The 17,819-nt window shown below is 38.3% G+C and overlaps 1 non-coding gene across 1 annotated transcript; it reads left to right on the top strand.

Annotated features, from left to right (window-relative positions):
• The first annotated feature begins 17,715 nt into the window (after positions 1-17,715).
• Positions 17,716-17,819, top strand: LOC125165007 (U6 spliceosomal RNA). Its single transcript, XR_007151916.1, has one exon. It is a non-coding gene; the product is annotated as a U6 spliceosomal RNA (small nuclear RNA).

Genomic DNA, 17,819 nt, shown 5'->3' with positions numbered 1-17,819 from the left:
TCCCAAGTAGGCTCTGTGCTATCAGTGCAGAGCCTGACTCAGGGTTCAAAGCCACCAACCATGAGATCATGACCTGAGCCAAAATCAAGAGTCTGACAACTAACTGAGCCATCCAGGTGCCCCTACGTAAAATTTTTGATAGAATTTTATTGTATAAAACAAATTATACTACTTGCTCCTGAGACCAGGTACAGATACATTTCTCAGGCCTCCTTTCATACTCAGTCAAGGGAAAAAATTTCATATCCTGACTGATATATTTTGTGCAGTAATCGTGTGTTCTAAGTAGTATGCAAGGGGTGATGTTCGAATTCTAAAATTTAGGTATACTGATCTGTGAATTAAAAACTAGTCACTAGACTCTCTGAACCCATATTTTCAAAATTCACTTAAATGAGTTTGTGAAAAATAACACCTTTCATTTTATTCTTAGATATTGCTCTTAATAAATAAAATAATAAGAATAATTGAGCCCAACACCTATGGCGTCTGTCCTTTTATGGAAATGCTCATCTTTATATATACTTTTCCAAGAAACAAAAATGAATTAACAGCAATTGATAGAAATTAGCAAGAACATCACATTAACCACATGGAATAAAACTTTTATTTCATTTCATTTCATTTCATTTCATTTCATTTCATTTCATTTCATTTCATTTTTTAAAGTATCCCTTTAATAGTCCCCTGGACTTCATGATAAAATTAGGTCAATGAAAGTGATACAGTTTAATGATGTGGTCAAAAAACCCCTGAAGAAATAAAACATCAACAATAATTCAACTTGTGTTCAAAATTTATAGCCACCAATTTTGTGGCATTGAAGAAAATTCCGTTAAGCATTTAATACATCTCTTTTTCTCCCTGGAGGAAAACAAAGTATTTACCTCCCTTTACCATGATTAGAGAATTGTCACCTTTAAAAAAACAATGTCCTTTGTCCCCAAAGCAGAAACATAACAAGAAAATCACAAAGCATGTTCTTCTGAACTCAGGAATTGATTTGGTGATCCCACCTTTACTGAGGCATTTCCTATAGGTACACAGAGGTGTACTTCTATCGAATGCTACTAGATGCCAAAAACCGAACTGTGCACTTTCCCTACTTAAACTTTTTCTTCAACAACTTCATAAGAATGTTTTATTATTCTCATTTTCCAGATGAGAACACCATGTTTCAGAAAAGTTAAATGACTTGTTGATGGATGCTATGGTTTGAAGTGTTAGAGCCAGGATCTGAACCTGGATCCAAAGGTGAAGAACTATACACCATGATGAATTAGCTCTTTTTAAAAATTACATATATTTATTTGTGTATGTGTGCATACGTGCATACATGCATGTGTGTGTGTGTGTGTGTGTGTGCGTGTTGGGTGAGGGTGGACAACCTACACAAGCCAGCCAAAAGAGCGGATGAAGGTGTGCTTTGTCCTAGATTCAGAAAACAAGACATAAGTGAACAGAAGTGATGCTATGATCTTATGCTTGAATGCAGCTGTGCAGTTGGGTGATATTCTACTACACAGATCAGGGCAATTCCCTAGGGATAGGAGAGGAGCAAAATGGAAGGATCTCAGACCATGAAGCCTTTAAGCCACCATCTGAGGCCTGGACTCCTATTCAAAATATTTCTGAAAGCGTCGTTTACTTTAGCCTAAAGCATACGTAACTAATATAGAACTGCACAGATTAAACACTCATTAACAGGTTAAGCATTAATGATCTAAATTACAATCAAGAAATTAGGTAAATAACAAAACTTAAGAAAGTAGAAAAACAACAAAAGAGGAAATATTAATGTCATGGAAGACGAGCAAAAAGAATAGAGAAGAGCAATGAAATTAAAGCCCAGTTCTATAAAAGCACCATGAATATAGACAAAATTCTGCCAAAGTGGATCAGGGAAAAAAAAAAGGGTGAGAGAAAGAGAGAAGCAATAGATAGACAGACAGGTGATAGGTACATAGATAGATATTGAAAAGACCATAAATATATGTAATATTGAGGATTTTAAAAACTTGTTCAAAATATCAGAACCTTTATAATAAATTTTAAAATAAAATGTTAATTTTCTAGAAAAAATACGTTAACAAAATGTATTCAATATGAACAAAAAATTTGAGTAGACCTATATCAACTAAAGAGATATAATCATTATCAAAAAGTCTACATACAGAAAAAGGAACAGGTCCAGATTGTAGTGTTCTACCACGTTTTCAAGAAATAGAAAACCCTTTTCTTATAAAACTGTCCCAGTGTTTACAAAACATTAAAGTTCACCCACTAACTTTATGGAACTAGTATGTATTTGCTAATGATTCTGCAAATAAATAAAGCCAGAAAAATGATTAGCAATTGTCATTTTTCAAATAGATGTAAAACTACTGTGTAAAATAGCAAACTGATTCACAATGTGTTGATCCTGAGAATATTTAGATGATTTAAATTTAGAAAATACATTAATATAATAAGTCAACTTGACAATGTAAAGAAAAATTTATATAAATAAATGCAGCAGTCATTTAATAAAATTCAAAACTTACGAAAAAAAAGGAACAAAACAGTAATAGAAGGTCAATTTCTTATCCAATTGTTCATATCTGCCAAACAGCAAGCAAATTCAATGGCAGTGAAATGGTAGAACATTCCCTACTTTGGGGCTCCTGGCTGGCTCAGCCGGTTAAGTAGCCAACTCTTGATTTCGGCTCAGATCATGATCTCATGGTTCAAGACTTCGAGCCTGGCATCGGGCTTTGTGCTGATACCACAGGACCTGCTTGGGATTCTCTCTCGTCTCTCTGCCCTTTCCCTCCCTGCTCACACACACTCTCTCTCTCAAAATAAATACACTCAAAAAATTATTTTAAAAAAGATCATTTCTTACTTTAGTTATTCCCCCACATATCTACCTCTAATCCAAGTTTAGGCTAATGAGATATAAATTAAAACTTTAGGAGGCAGCTTCCTAGAGCCCTTCCTTAACAGACATCTGGCCTGTGACTTACCACCTTTCTTTTTCTACTCTTCCCCCTTATTTCCACTGCTGATGTGGAGGCTGCTATGAACCAACGGTATCAGAGTGGGGAACTGGAAGGTCTGAGTTCTTAACAATATGTAGGACCATATCAGCCCCAAACTGCCAGTTTCCAGACTTCTTGAAATGTAAGAAATAAACTATTTTGTTTAAGCTGTTATTACCATGACTGCTTCCTCTCAACTCTATACTGGGAAGTACTGGCAAATTAATGAGAGAATAAAAAGAGATGAGATATAAATCATAAATTGACTCGAGGTGAGGAGAATTATATGATTATATACATAGAAAATCACAGAGATTTATACTGCAACATCAGTGAGTTTCAATTTCACACTCATAATATTGTCAGAAATTAAAAGGTCTGATCACACCAAGTGTTGATAGAGTCATGGAAAAATACAAACCCTCATACATTGCTAGTGGGAGTATAAATATTTTAAAACTGTTTTCAGCAAGTTTATAGTTAGAATTCTTTTGGCTTTAGGCAATAGAAATCTTATCTCAAATTGGCTTAATTAACATGGACATCTACTATCACCTGTGTACAGAGTTTAGCTAAAAACCAGGCTTATTATGATCAGAGGCTCAATGAGTCTTCAAGAAGTCAGTTCTTTCCAGTTCTGTTTCTGCCACTATTAACATACCAGCTTCTATCCCAGACTGGCCTCTCTCAGGGGCAAGAACACTGTAGTTCCTCCATGGATCTCATCCAGACACACAGTGTCTAGAAGAAAAGCAACGACCCTATATTCCTGTGACTTCATTTTAGGAGCAAGGAAACCATTTCCAAAAGTTCATGTTTCTCTGCTCAATATTGGTCATGTGCCCATTCTCAAATCAATTATTGTCAAAGAGAATGGAATAACATAATCATTAGGCAAGGTTTTTCATACCAAAAGGATAAAGACTCAATATTCGGTAACAAGAAAATGGACAAAATTGTATGTTATATCGTTACAACATCATACTACATAATAATATTAGTAAGAGTAATAGATAACATTTATTGAGTTGTTACCAAGTGCTAGGCACTCTCTTAAGTACTTGCTCAATATGTATTTGTTTTCCCACAGAGGGATGGACAAAACCCTGCAGGTGTTGGGCATTTAAATTGAGACAGCAATTTCATCCTGTTTCATACCCATAAGATTGATGAAAATTAAAAGTTCTGGTTAATAACAAGTACTTGTAAAGATATATGTTATGTGTGAATGTACATACATATATACATGTATATAAATATATATGGAACATAAACCTCAGAAACTAGTTATAAAAGTTTAATTTTTCATATAAAATTATAAAGCATTGGGGCACCTGGGTGGCTCAGTTGGTTAAGCATCTGACTTCGGATCAGATCATGATCTGAGTTCGAGCCCCACTCGGGGTCTGTGAGTTCGAGCCCCACGTCGGGGTCTGTGCTGACAGTTCAGAGCCTGGGGCCTGCTTCGGATTCTGTGTCTCCCTCTCTCTCTGCCCCTCGCCGCTCACACACACTCTCTCTCTCTCTCACTCTCTCTCAAAAAAAATTAAACATTAAAAATTTTAAAATAAATAAAATAATAAGGCATGAAGAAACTAAATACTTACCCAAGATCACAAAGCTATTAAGTGGCAGAGATAGGATTTGAGTCCAGAGAGTCTTTAAATAGCAGTTAAAATAAATAAATTAGATCTGTACACATGTATCAATGTGGAAAATTTTAAAGGCATAATGTTGAGTAGATGGAAGCCTTTCAACATAAAACGAAATATAAGAACAGTCCATGCTTGCTAAGGGAGAGGTAGATACTATGAGTTCATTAGGGAATAGGCTGTATTGAAGGTAAGGAGCAAGGATGATGTCCCATAGTCATGTATACTACCATCCAAGAGGCAATCAGATACAAAGATTTCAAACGAGGTGTTTGGATCTGGAGAGGTAACAGTTATCAGGTAGTGGTGGAAACTGTGAGTGGATTTAAAAAGTGCAAAGAGGGAAGTAGGAAAGAAAGAGTCCGAAGTATGGGGAGAAAGAAACCAGGAAAAGAGGCTGATAAAGACACCAGAGTAGATGTAGATGACACAGTCATGTCTCAAATACGAATAAGGGCTGAGCTTCAAGAGCATTATGGACAATATTGTCAAATGCTGCAGAGAGTGGTGAAAATACTTGGCACATCATTAAAGATATGGGAGAAACCAGTTTCCAAGGTAGTTATAGTTACAAACCTGTATCCATGCTTTGAAGAGTCCATAGGCGATAAGAAGGGTATGTAAAATGCAGCCTCTTTTTTTTCAGAGTAGCTTGGTTAGTGAAGGGAAAGTGAATATTAGAGCATTAGCCAGAGGGAATGAAGGATTTTTTCAGTGGAGAAGACATGGTAGTATTTTTAGCTTGTGTGAAAAGAGTCAGCAGAGGGAGACATCTAAAATACTGGAAAGATAGGGAAGGGTAGGACTTACTGTAGGAACAACATCTGGAAGAAGATGGGAAGCAGTGGATCAAAAGCACAGGTGGAGAATTTAGCCTTGAATGTGAGAAATAATGAGGAAGTGAACAAGAGATCTCCCAGATGAGAAGAGAGACAGATGGAACAAAGAAAGGAGAGAAATGAGTTTTGTCCTGCTGTGTTTCCAGTCAGCTTTTCCCAGAAGAGATACTTGGCAAGGAAAACAGGAAACAGACAGGTGGTCCAAGGTCTTTTGGGTAAAGTTAATATATAGTTGCCTGATTATTCAGGTCTGAGTTTTAGGACAAAAAAAAAGTAGATTAAAAGCAATTACTGCAAATTTATGAATCACATCCAGTTGCCCAGACACCAGTCTCCTGACCTGAATTTCTCCTTCCCTTAGTGAGTGAAGCTGGAATATTGCCTATATGGAAGCCATTCTGAATTTACACCAAAAAACAAACTGAAACCAGAAAAGAGTTAAAGAAAAGTCTCAGCAGATGTCAACACCAAAAGCCACCTAGTGATCATCCACACAAATCCACTCTCACTGAGGAAAAAAAACAAGTCTCAAAAGGGTACATGATAGCTCCAAGGTCATCAAGTTATTGATGGGTGGAGATATCATACTTTATTTTCATCAAATACATGATATATTTTATTTTTTAAATTTATTTATCATTTGCCTCCTCCCATGAGAATATAGTCTCCTGGAGAGCAGGGATTTTTGTCCCCATTGCTCACTGCTGTTGCCTCAACCCTCAAAGTGTACCTGGTGTTTAGAAGACATTTGATCATTATTTCTTAGTGAATGGATTGCATCTAACCCAGTGCACTTTCCACTCACCCATAACAATTTCAAAATGAGCACTTCAAAGTGAAACTGACCCTTGTAACGATCACCTCCATGCAAATAATTTTTATTAATTGCTTCTTCATTGGGTGGAGAAGGCTCCAGGGTACAGCAGAATTCAAATCCAAGACTGCCTGGTCTCATAGCTAAATGTTGGATGAATTTGACTCATTCAGTTAGTTCTCCCTGACAAAAACTGAAGGGGTTTTTGTGGCAATAAACAAAACAACAATAGCAAAATAAATGAAAGCCAAATCAATATTATGTGACAAACTATACAGAGTTCACACAGCAGTGACCTTCACGGTGTATTCCACATTCAAATCTTCACTTATATTTTTATGTCTATGCCCAGGTTTATGCCACCCAAGATAAATATGGTGGGAAAAACTCCCTGGGCCTGTTGCTAGGGGAGTGTTACGAAAATTGTAACTTCATATGACCCTTCCTCTGCTGAAGAAAATTCTCTATTTTGGGGGTTTTGTGTGAAAAAAAAGGAGAAAGAAACACTGTAAAGTAGGCAGCTACAAAGAAGAATGTTGTTAGATGCTGGGTGATTCTAAGAGAGGTTTTCCTACTCTCTCTGAAGTGTAATCTTTTTTTTTTTCCTTCAGGAGTCATCTCCAGGGACAGGAAGGAGAAACACTGTGAATGAGGATGTGTCCATCTCAGGGGAAGCATATGAAACCTTAGAAGAACAGCTCACACAACAAAGCATTTATTTGTGAAATTAGGTGAGAGAATCTAATTTTATAGCTGTGAGAGATGCAACTGAGTAGTTAAAGATTCACATTCCTCAATGTTTGCTAGTATCTTTGGGTAACCCAAATTCTTACCAGAAAATGTACAGATTAGTATAATCAGTACATTGAACTTTATAATACATAAAATAGGATGGCAAATAGGATACTTAGTTTCTAGAATTTTTGCAAAGATCCAAAGCCAAGAACAAATATACCTCATGTTCTATGTTCAGAAAGCCCACCACCTTCCTACCAGGAATTAGTGACAAGAGCCAGTTTAGAAAATGCCTAGTCACCAACTCTCCCCATCCCCCCAGCATTATCCCAAAGAGGGGGGTTGGGTGCGGGAGAGAGGTGGTAAGTCTTATGGAGAGAGCAGAGCTTGGGTAGGAATGAAAGTACTTCTCTTCCCTTTCTAATGCTCAGTGGGAGAACTGCAGGAGGATCACAGAAAGATTGACAGTTCCTGCCAGGGGAGCTTGGCAACCCGAATCTAGCAGGATGTGTGCGGGGCTGCAGAACACAAACATCCCCGTCTGTGCCATCGTTAATGTTGAACACAGTCAGATTTGGGAAGAGCATCTGGGAGTCTGAAGCATAGAGCCTTATTCTTTTCAGCCCTCTTCATCCAATATGAGGAAGAACAAACGTGTCCCTGAAGTTGGGAAGTATACACAGACACAGTGTGGTCTTGAACTTTCTGTAACAGAAACACCTGTATTAGCAACACTTGAAGAAACTGTGGCACAGTGTCCCTGGGAGGAAAATGGTGGCAAGCTTCCTCCATCCCAATTTCCCACAATCCTCTGAAGTGTGAAGCAGACTCCAATAGTTTCCAGAGCTGCATGGAAAGGCACATGAAGGGCAGAAGATGAGGGTGGACCTCGGGGCTGGTAGATAGCTGCTGGGCCAATTTCATAAGGCTCAATTTAGAGAAGGTGTGATACCCAATCTGCTGTAAAAGGAAAACTGCCCTAGGGGATGGGGTGTAACTATTTGAGTAACAGCAAGTTAACAGAGTTTCAGGGACATTGTCATGTCACCCACATTTCTGCCCAATTAAGGAAAACATTCATTTTCTTCTCAAGCCCTAATCAGCAAATAACCTGGTATCTTTGCTTTATTTTTCCATTAAAGTAGGAAAAGAAAAGACTCTCTTTATTGCTATAATAGGTAAGATAGTACAGGACCCAGAAGCAGATAGACAAAGAACACAAAAGGCCTAAAGAAGGGAAAGGTCAAGTAGAACTTTAGGATCACTGAAAAGAAATAAGCAATTCTCAGAGTGCTGAGTAATTTATGGGAAAAATCTTGCCAGTAATTTCAGAGAAAACAAATCTCCTTAAGGAGCACTGTTGATAAAGTCTTGGTACACAAGCAGAAAAGAAGGGTTGTCTATTACTAATAATAAGGGCTGAAATACAAATAAACAACAACCCAAAGTAGATAGGTATGGGAAAAGAATAGTGCAGGAAACACCAACAAGATTTGGATAGTATATGAAGAAAAAATCAGGATGGGTCCATGGCAGATTGTATTTTCCAAAGAGGAACACCACCACAGAGTCCATCCCCCATTCTCCATTTATAATGACATTGACAATCCTTCCATCAAGCAATAGACTCTCTGTCCCCAACCCTTGGACCCAGGTAGACATTTGTGACTGATTTGTTCAACGGAACACAACAGAAGTAAGGCTGTATGACTTCTAAGTCTAGATTATAAAAATTCTCTATTCTTTTACCTTCTTCCCTTGGACGCTTGCTTTGTACATCCAGACACCTTGATATGAGGAGGCCAAAAGGAAGCCTCTGGAAAGGCCCGTAAGAGGGGACCCATGCAGAGAGGAACTGAATCCCCAGGCACTCATCCTTCACCAAGCTCCAGCTGATAGCCAACATCCAATTGCCAGCCATATGAGTGAGCCATTCGTGGAGTGAATCACCCAATGTCCAATTGAGCTGATGCTACATGAAATGGAGATAAACCTTTCCCACTATACGCTGCCTAGACTGCAGATTCTGTGCAAATAAGTGGTGGTTGTTTTAAGCCACTAAGTTTGCCAGGGAGGAATGGGCAACAAATAACCAAAGCAAGACCAGGAAGGAAGGGGATTATTTACCTAGCCAAAGCTGAGTTTCCACAGGTCCTTTGGATGAAGAATTGAAAGTTTCTATCAGTACTGCATTTTGTATAATAATACAAATATGACAAATATGTGATTTCTATAATTTATTATCTCCTCAACGGTGTATGTGTAGAGAATTCTCACTTCGTTATATAGGTTTAGGTGTTATTAGTAATTCTCTTGGCAGTTTTTATTAACTTTCGAATTAAACTTTAAGTATTGTTTTAGTTCACTATACAGAATGTTCAGCTTCAAATACTAGTAGTGGTTATAAGCTGTTGCCCAAAAAGGGGTACGGCACATAAACAATACTCTACAAAATGTGATTTACTCAAGCTGCTTTTTAATTAGGTGAATAACATGCTATAGTTATAAAGATCATCATGTGGGAAAAAGAATGCTTCCTGAAATATTTTCCCTAAATCTGAGTGGTAAATTTATAAAAAGTATAATCCAGACTCTGTGTAACAATAGAAAACATAAGGATCCATTAAGTGTGTGTTTGTAAAATATACATAGCACATAATTTTTTCATTTAACAGTACTCTGGCAAAGATTTTAGAGAAACTGGCTGCCAACATAAGACTAGACATAGAAGATACAAAGGTGAACAAAACACATTGGTCCCTGATGAGATACTAAGATGGTAAGTATATATATGTGTGATATACTTATATAAGTACACACACACACACACATACACATATGTGTATACACACACACATATGTGTATGTGTGTGTGTGTGTGTGTGTGTGTGTGTGTGTATCAGAATGTTGAGAGGTACAGAAAATAAATTGAAGTAGGTAAAAGAGATAGCATGCCAAGGTGGGATGGGGGTGGGTAAGCATGGTTGCTATTTTGTATAGGATGCTCAGGAAAACCCTCCTGATGCACTAGCATTTAAGCAAAAAGTAAATCAGATAGCTACCTGGAAGAAGCACATTTCATGTTAAGCGAACAGCAAATGGAAACCCCATGAGATGAGAACAATCTTAGTGCATTCAGAGGACTTGAAGACATGATCAGGCTGCAACAGAGCAAGCAAAGTGCTAGTGGAATGATAAGCAGTACTGGGAATAGGAAACAGGTTGTGGAGGGACATGGAATATTATAGAGTAACTGGAAAGGTTTTAGCTTTTATTGAGTGATTATAATTAGATATAGATATAGATATAGATATAGATATAGATATAGATATAGATCATGAACTGAATGCTTGGGTCTCCCAAAAATTAATACATCGAAGCCCTAATTTGGAGATGGAGCTTTGAGGAAGTAGTTAGCGTTAGATAAGGTTAGGAGGGCAGAGCTCTTATGATGGAATTACTGGTCTTATAAGAAAAGCAAGAGATAAATTTTCTTTCTCTGAACTCATGTACCAAGAAAAGGCCATGTGAGGACTCAGCAAGAAGGCAGCTGTCTACAAGCCAGGAAGAGAACCCTCACCAAAACCCAACCCTCCTGGCACTCTGATCATGAACTTCTGGACTCCAAAACTGTGAAAATAGATCTCTGTTGTTTAGCCACCAAATCTGTGCTATTTAGTGATGGCAGCTTGGACTAAGACAATATGGCTATTGCCACAGTGACATATAGGACAACTACAACGTCAATCGGTTTTAAAAAAAATTAACATTTATTTATCTTTGAGACACAGAGAGAGAGAGACAGAGCGTGAGCAGAGGAGGGGTAGAGAGAGAAGGAGACACAGGATCTGAAACAGGCTACAGGCAGTGAGCTGTCAGGACAGAGCCCAGCACAGGGCTTGAACCCATCAACTGTGAGATCATGACCTGAGCCGAAGTCGGGTCCTTAACTGATTGAGCAACCCAGGTGCCCTCAATGTCAACCCGTTTTAAGTCAAGCCTGAAATCCAATTTTCTTTCAAAATATCCTCCTCTTCATTCTCCTCTCAATTCCCCCGTCCACTTCTACTAGCTTTTGGGTAACAACGGTGCTAATTGCATAGTTCTCTGTGTGAGATCGCCTAGTGATTGGTTTCAATCACAACTTTTCCAGTTGTATTTCTAAAATGCAATTTTTCTGAAATATGAGCAAAAACATGAACTTTGGGAAGTATGCCTCTCTGCTGACTGAAATGTCTTTTGTTAAAGTCTTTTGCAAACTGTGTCACAAAAATTAAAATAAAAAGTCTTCTCTAATATGCATATTACTGTTATATTGGCACGGTTTTATAGATTGCTCTGGCTCTAAGAGGAAAACAATATTCTTTTTAATTTTTTAAAATGTTTTATTTATTTTTTAGAGAGAGAGAGAGAGAGAGAGAGAGAGGATGAGCTGGGCAGGGGCAGAGAGAGGGAGACAGAATCCACAAAGCAGACTTCAGGCTCTGAGCTGTCAGCACATAGGCTTGAACCCGTGAATCACGAGATCATGACCTGAGCTGAAGTACGATGCCCAACAGACTGAGCCACCCAGGTGCCCCAAAACAGTATTCTTCTATTCGAATGAGAGATTCTTGTCCATTATATGGAAATCCTTCTGCCTATAGTTATTTATTTGTTTGCTTACTAATTAATTAATTATCCTTTGGTTAAAATAGATGGGGTTTCTGACTGTTCTTTTCAGGCTTTAGCTATCTGATTTCATATAGAATCGACTATTAGGCAGAGTTGAATTTAGCCTGCCAGCACAGGCTCTCATGAGTAGATGACTGTTTTTAACTTCTCCTGGCCACATTTCATGTTCAGGTAGTTTCTCCTGAGCTCTTTAGAAGTCCCAGACCATCTTTGTGGTTATTGCTATGCTGGTTTTCTCCACATTTCTGTTTTTGTGTTTTGCAGGAGTGCTCAGACACCACATAATGGCAAATCTTTTAAGAGACTGAGACTCCTTTCCTTTCCTGGAGCACCTCTATTTCTCATTTCCTTCATCTTTGTCCCTGTCCCTTGTGCCACTTATCTTAGCACTTCCTCCTCCCCCTCATCCATCTCCTCCTCCTCTTTCCCCTCCCTCTGTCATACCGCCCTTCCTCCTCCTCTTCAGTCCTGTCCAGCATTCAGGCTCCCTGGCTCACGTTTTTCTAGATCTCTAAGGGATTTTCACCAAGTTTCTGCACAATGGGTGTGACTGTTTATCATTTCTCAGTCAAGACTCTTTCTAGGGGCGCCTGGGTGGCGCAGTCGGTTAAGCGTCCGACTTCAGCCAGGTCACGATCTTGCGCTCTGTGAGTTCGAGCCCCGCGTCGGGCTCTGGGCTAATGGCTTGGAGCCTGGAGCCTGTTTTCGATTCTGTGTCTCCCTCTCTCTCTGCCCCTCCCCCGTTCATGCTCTGTCTCTCTCTGTCCCAAAAATAAATAAAAAACGTTGGAAAAAAAAAAGACTCTTTCTAGGAGAAGAAATAATTACCTTCTTGGCATTTATCTCCAGTAAACAAACACACAAGAAGCAAACAAACCAACAAGCCCTAGCACTGGGGGGGGCTTTCTTCTCCCTGTCTTTAAGACTTATCTAGTGGCAATGGACCAGACATCACAATGGGCAGAAATGGTGCTTTGGACCCCTGCTCTTTTTTTTTTTATGTTTATTTATTTGTTTATTTTGAGAGAGAGTGCTTATGTGTGAGTGGGGGAGGGGCAGAGAGAGAGAGAGAGAGAGAGAGAGAGAGAGAATACCAAGCAGGCTACTTGCTGTCAGTGCAGAGTCCAACACAGGGCTCGAACTCACAAACCAGGAGATCATGCCTGAGCCAAAATCAAGAGTCGGTTGCTTAACAGACTAAGCCTCCCAGGTGCCCCTTGGATCTCTGCTCTTTCACTCTTAACTATGAGGATAGGTTCTGTAAGAAATCTGCAGTGTCTTCAAACTCAAAGGGCAGGGAAATTATGAGTTATCATCTGGGCTCACAATAGAATTCTAAGAATGACATAACATATCATTTGGGGGAAAAATGAACTTCTCTTATAAAGAACGTGGCTCACCTTATGCAGCACTTCCTCCACAGATAGAAATGTGGTATTTATGTCCTAGGAAAAACAAGGCCACAAAAATAAAGTGAATTGACAATATTGTAGGGATTCAAAAAATACATTTTTTCCAACTTTGTTTAGATTCTCCATCTTTCACGGCAGCTTTGGTTTTTATGCTTATGAGTCATAGTAAGAAAATTTCAAAACAAAGCTGACAAGATTTATGGAAATTTCATTCCATTATTTTTAAAGGAAACACTTTCATTGGAGGAAGGTAGGCATTCATCCCTCTCATATGTCACTACCTCGATTGCATTGGGCACCATAGGAAAAATGTTCATCTGGTTGTTTACAGAGAAGCAAGTAATCCTGTTAAGTTTAGACTAGAAAATTTTAAAGAGTCGTATCATTCTGAACTTTAGAGTCAAAGATCTGGCTTTATATCGTGTCCCCTGTGTAGCCACAGACAACTTACTTAAGCTCGTTTAGCCTGAGCTTTCCTATCTAGAAAAACCAAAATATCTGTGCCTACCTCTTAAGGTTATTGTAAGAATTAAAGGAGGTAATGACACATAAAGCACATTTAGCAGCACATCTGGCACACAGTAAATGCTCAGTAAATACTAGATAATATTAGAATTGTAACTGTTATGGTCATTTTGCAGTTTCATTTTCTGTGACTCATTCATAGTATACTAGTGTACTTTGCTCTATTACTAACTGGAAACCTCAGTCAATTCACTTGTTTTCCTCATTCTTCATTCATAGCCTTCTAAATGAGATTTCCTTTACATATAGTGGGTTATAATAGCTACTTAACCCTCAATAAGTTATTTTTACATCAGCATTTTGTTGTCCAAATGATAACATTCAACAATAGAGGTTCTGTGACATGCTAGTTCTACGGTCTAATTTAGCAAAGAAACTCCAGGGTGCCATGGTTCTGCTCCTTTTCCATCGCCACACAAACATATTCTCTGTGATTACTGTTGATGATATCCATAATCTGTATTCAATGAATACACAATGACAGTAACTCATAATATACAACCTCTTATAACTCATAGTTTTGACCTTAGTAATTTCCAAATAAAAATAATTGTCTAGTTTTTGGGGAAGAGAGAGAGAGAAAGAGAGAGAGCTTGAGCGGGGGAGAGGCAGACAGACAGGGAGAGAGGGAATCTTAACCAGACCCCACGCCCATTGCAGAGCCCCACGTGGGCTCGATCTCACGACCCTGAGATCATGACCTGAGCCTAAATCAGGAGTCAGACACTTAAGTGACTGAGCTACCCAGGCACCCCCAAAAACTGTCTATCTCTGTCCCTTCTAATAATTAAGACCTTCATGTATGTAAGTTTTTAATGAAATCCAGTTGTTAGTGTTCTGCTAACTAGAAATTAATTATGAACATATTTTTTCCTTATTCTTAAGATAATGAAACTGAGACTGAATTTGACTGAGTTTAAAAGTGTCTTGAAAAAAAAAAGTATCTTGACCAAACAAAAATCAGAAAGTAGTAACAGGTGAAACCAGGATTCAACATTGGTCTGTCAAATACAAAGGAACTGGCTTTAACCATCACACATGACTATACAGTATATGGATCACTGCTAAGGAAGATTTTTTAGGCAGCCATTATAGGCAAAGTTATTCCCCAAAATGAACAAAACCAAACTGTGGTGTATATGGTATTGCTTTCCTTTTCCCATGCATTATTCAGGTGGTTGTTGACCCATAGGGGCTACACCTGTTACTCTACAGACAGCTTACAAATCTTACAGTATAAATAATAGAAGAGCTTGATGGATTCTTGTGAATTTACACAGCATGCCAAGTTTCCAGCAACCTCACTCTACCAGTTTCTGTGTTAGTTGACACAGGGTGGAATATTTACACTGCTGATTTCTTGGAGAGGTAATAAGAGCTGTGTGGCAATAAAGGATCATTTAGCTCATCTATTGGCTGGAACTTACATTCTAAAAATGTAAGCTAGATGCCTTCTTAAAAAATAATCTTCAAATCATCCCAGGTGCGTCTGATATACGGAGAAACCACAGGAGGTTGTATGTGTTTGAGTGGCTGCAGATATTTGCTGGGGGTGTTTTTATGCATGTGTGTGCAAGGCTCCAGAGCAAATGCAGTTCGTCTTCCAAAAATGGCATTTTACAGCTTTATATGAACTTGGTGTGCATTAAGGCATCTTTTGTGCTTCATGTTTAGTATTTAGATACAGAAATACTGAAAGATGTGATGCAGTTATTTATAAATGACTGATTTGCTAAAATAATTTTGGATGCACACAAGAAATACTGCCTTCTCTAAATTGTGTCAGATTTTCACTATCTTCAGATTACACTTGTAGAGCACAGTCTCAATAGCTTCTCTACACACACACACACACACACACACACACACACACACACACGGGTACACATAAATACACGTATAACTCTTGGGATCCTTGGTTAAGCAGTAGAGAGTAGTGATTTGGCTCTCCTGCAGTAGAGCTTCTCTGCTGAACATCTCAGATCCTAGCCCTTGGGTGTCCCATTCTTGGAATTCCTTCCCAGAGCAGTTCAAACTTCTTGATGTGGTGCTAGTTGGGAACATGCCAGACTTAGTGCATGATTAAAATGAGATGGTCCAAATATGTTATTGTCAATTACTGATAATATCATCAAGACAAGTCTTTGTTTAGAACTTTGGAACTTTTATCTGATGCATCAAGATGAATTGATAGAATTGTGATAAATTTATCTCTACTAATTCATTAAATAATACTCATGTGCTATATTCATATTTTGATGATTTCTTACTGAAGTTTAAATGAATGTATTTATTTACATCAGAAAAAAATGTATCACATGGTCTTCCCCACTTGGATTTCCCAATGAAAATGCCCCATCCAAAATCATTCCTTTCTGTAATTTTCTATCTCAGCTCCATTTTTATTTACTTCATAACATTCATTCATTACACTTTGTAATTATTTATCTGTTTTATATCAGCTTCATAGAGCACAGATCTTGGCTATTTTTTTTTTACCAACAGATCAAGCACTCTGAGTGGCAAATGAAGTCCTCCTTTAAATATTTATTGAATGAATGGGGCACCTGGGTGGCTCAGTCACTTAAGCATCTGACTTTCAGCTCAGGTCATGATCCCACTGTTCGTGGGTTTGGGCATCGTGTTGGGCTCTGTGCTGACAGCTTGGAGCCTGGAGCCTGCTTCAGATTCTGTGTCTGCCTCTCTCTCTGTCCCTCCCTTGCCCACACTGTCTTCTCTCTCAAAAATGAATAAACATTAAAACAATTTTTTAAAATATTTATTGAATGAGTGAGTGAAGTAATTAAATAAAAGACAGGTATTAATAACTTAAGTAGTCATCTTTTTAGCTTTATAAAATACTTTTTGAGAGGGCAAAAAGGAGGCTGACTCTAGAATATTTAAAAATACTTTTCCACAGACAACCAAGCTGAGAATGGTAGACTTTGGGTGGAAATATTAAGAAAAAGGAGGAAGGGAGTCTGAGTAAGTACAGGAATTACATTTGCTTTAATCTAGCCTTAGTATATTAAGTTAAAATTCCATGGTGAGTTGGGGACAGGATAATCCTAATGCTAAAAAAAAAAAGGCAGTTTTGCCAAATTTAGGCCAGACTCTAGAACAACTATGAACAATAGCAAAATCCTTGATCCGATATTGGCCTTGAGTTGTTTTCTCCTCTGTGAATCTTGTCCTCTCATAGCATCTTGAGATTCTAAGCAGGTCTCAGTCACCTAGGTAAGTATTAATGAAAGAATCAAAGTGGTGCCTTTTGATTGTCACATCTAGGCTATTGACCTCAGAGTCAATACTAATGAAAAACAGGTGGAAAGAAAGCTACTGGGCAAAGTGAACTATACTAATCTTACTCAGGACAAATGTGAGCCTGCTCATCATGCAAGTAAATGGCCATCTTACATGTATTTATGTAAAAGGATAGTTAAGGTTCTTTGTGTGTGTGTGTGTGTGTGTGTGTGTGTGTGTGTGTGTGTATTTTTGCAAACAATGTAGATAGATGGACAGACTGACAGAAACAGGTATCAAATACTTTAAATTTACCAATATATCACAGTATTATTTATGCTAAACAATTAGGCACAAAGTGATTTTTCAAGAATCTGAAAATGGCTCAGTGACTTATGACACACCCTCATGATAGAATATTTTTATAGAAGGATCTCATTTCCCTCAATCCTCATGCTCCCACACTCACTTCAGAGATGATGTTCCATCATTTCCACCCTTTGGTGTATAAGAGAACCTCTGCCCCACTCCATGTGTTATTATTCAAGGTTGAAAGAGTTGCTAAACTCACTGGTAAATGGCTGATCTTCATCAGTTCACATTTTCACTAGCGTGGAATTACTTTACCTCACAAGTGGGGACACAGACTTTTAGGCTTTTATTTCATTCTGTACCTTTTCCTTGGGCTGTCCTCCTTGGGATCTGAAAGGAAGTTAGTGGGATCCTTACTATTTTTCCATGTGAAAGCATAGGATCCAGGTCCTGCATTTCAGAATATATGTCTTAAAATCTTAAAGGACAGTGCTCTCTTTAGCAGCACACACCCGAAAATTGGAACAATACAGAGATTAGCATGGCCCCTGCATAAGGATGACATGCAAAGTCGTGAAGTGTTCCATGTTTGG

This window comes from Prionailurus viverrinus, chromosome B1 (assembly GCF_022837055.1).
Source record: "Prionailurus viverrinus isolate Anna chromosome B1, UM_Priviv_1.0, whole genome shotgun sequence".
NCBI lineage: Eukaryota > Metazoa > Chordata > Mammalia > Carnivora > Felidae > Prionailurus > Prionailurus viverrinus.
Note: the sequence above shows the minus strand (reverse complement) of the source record. Positions and strands in the feature narration are given on the sequence as shown.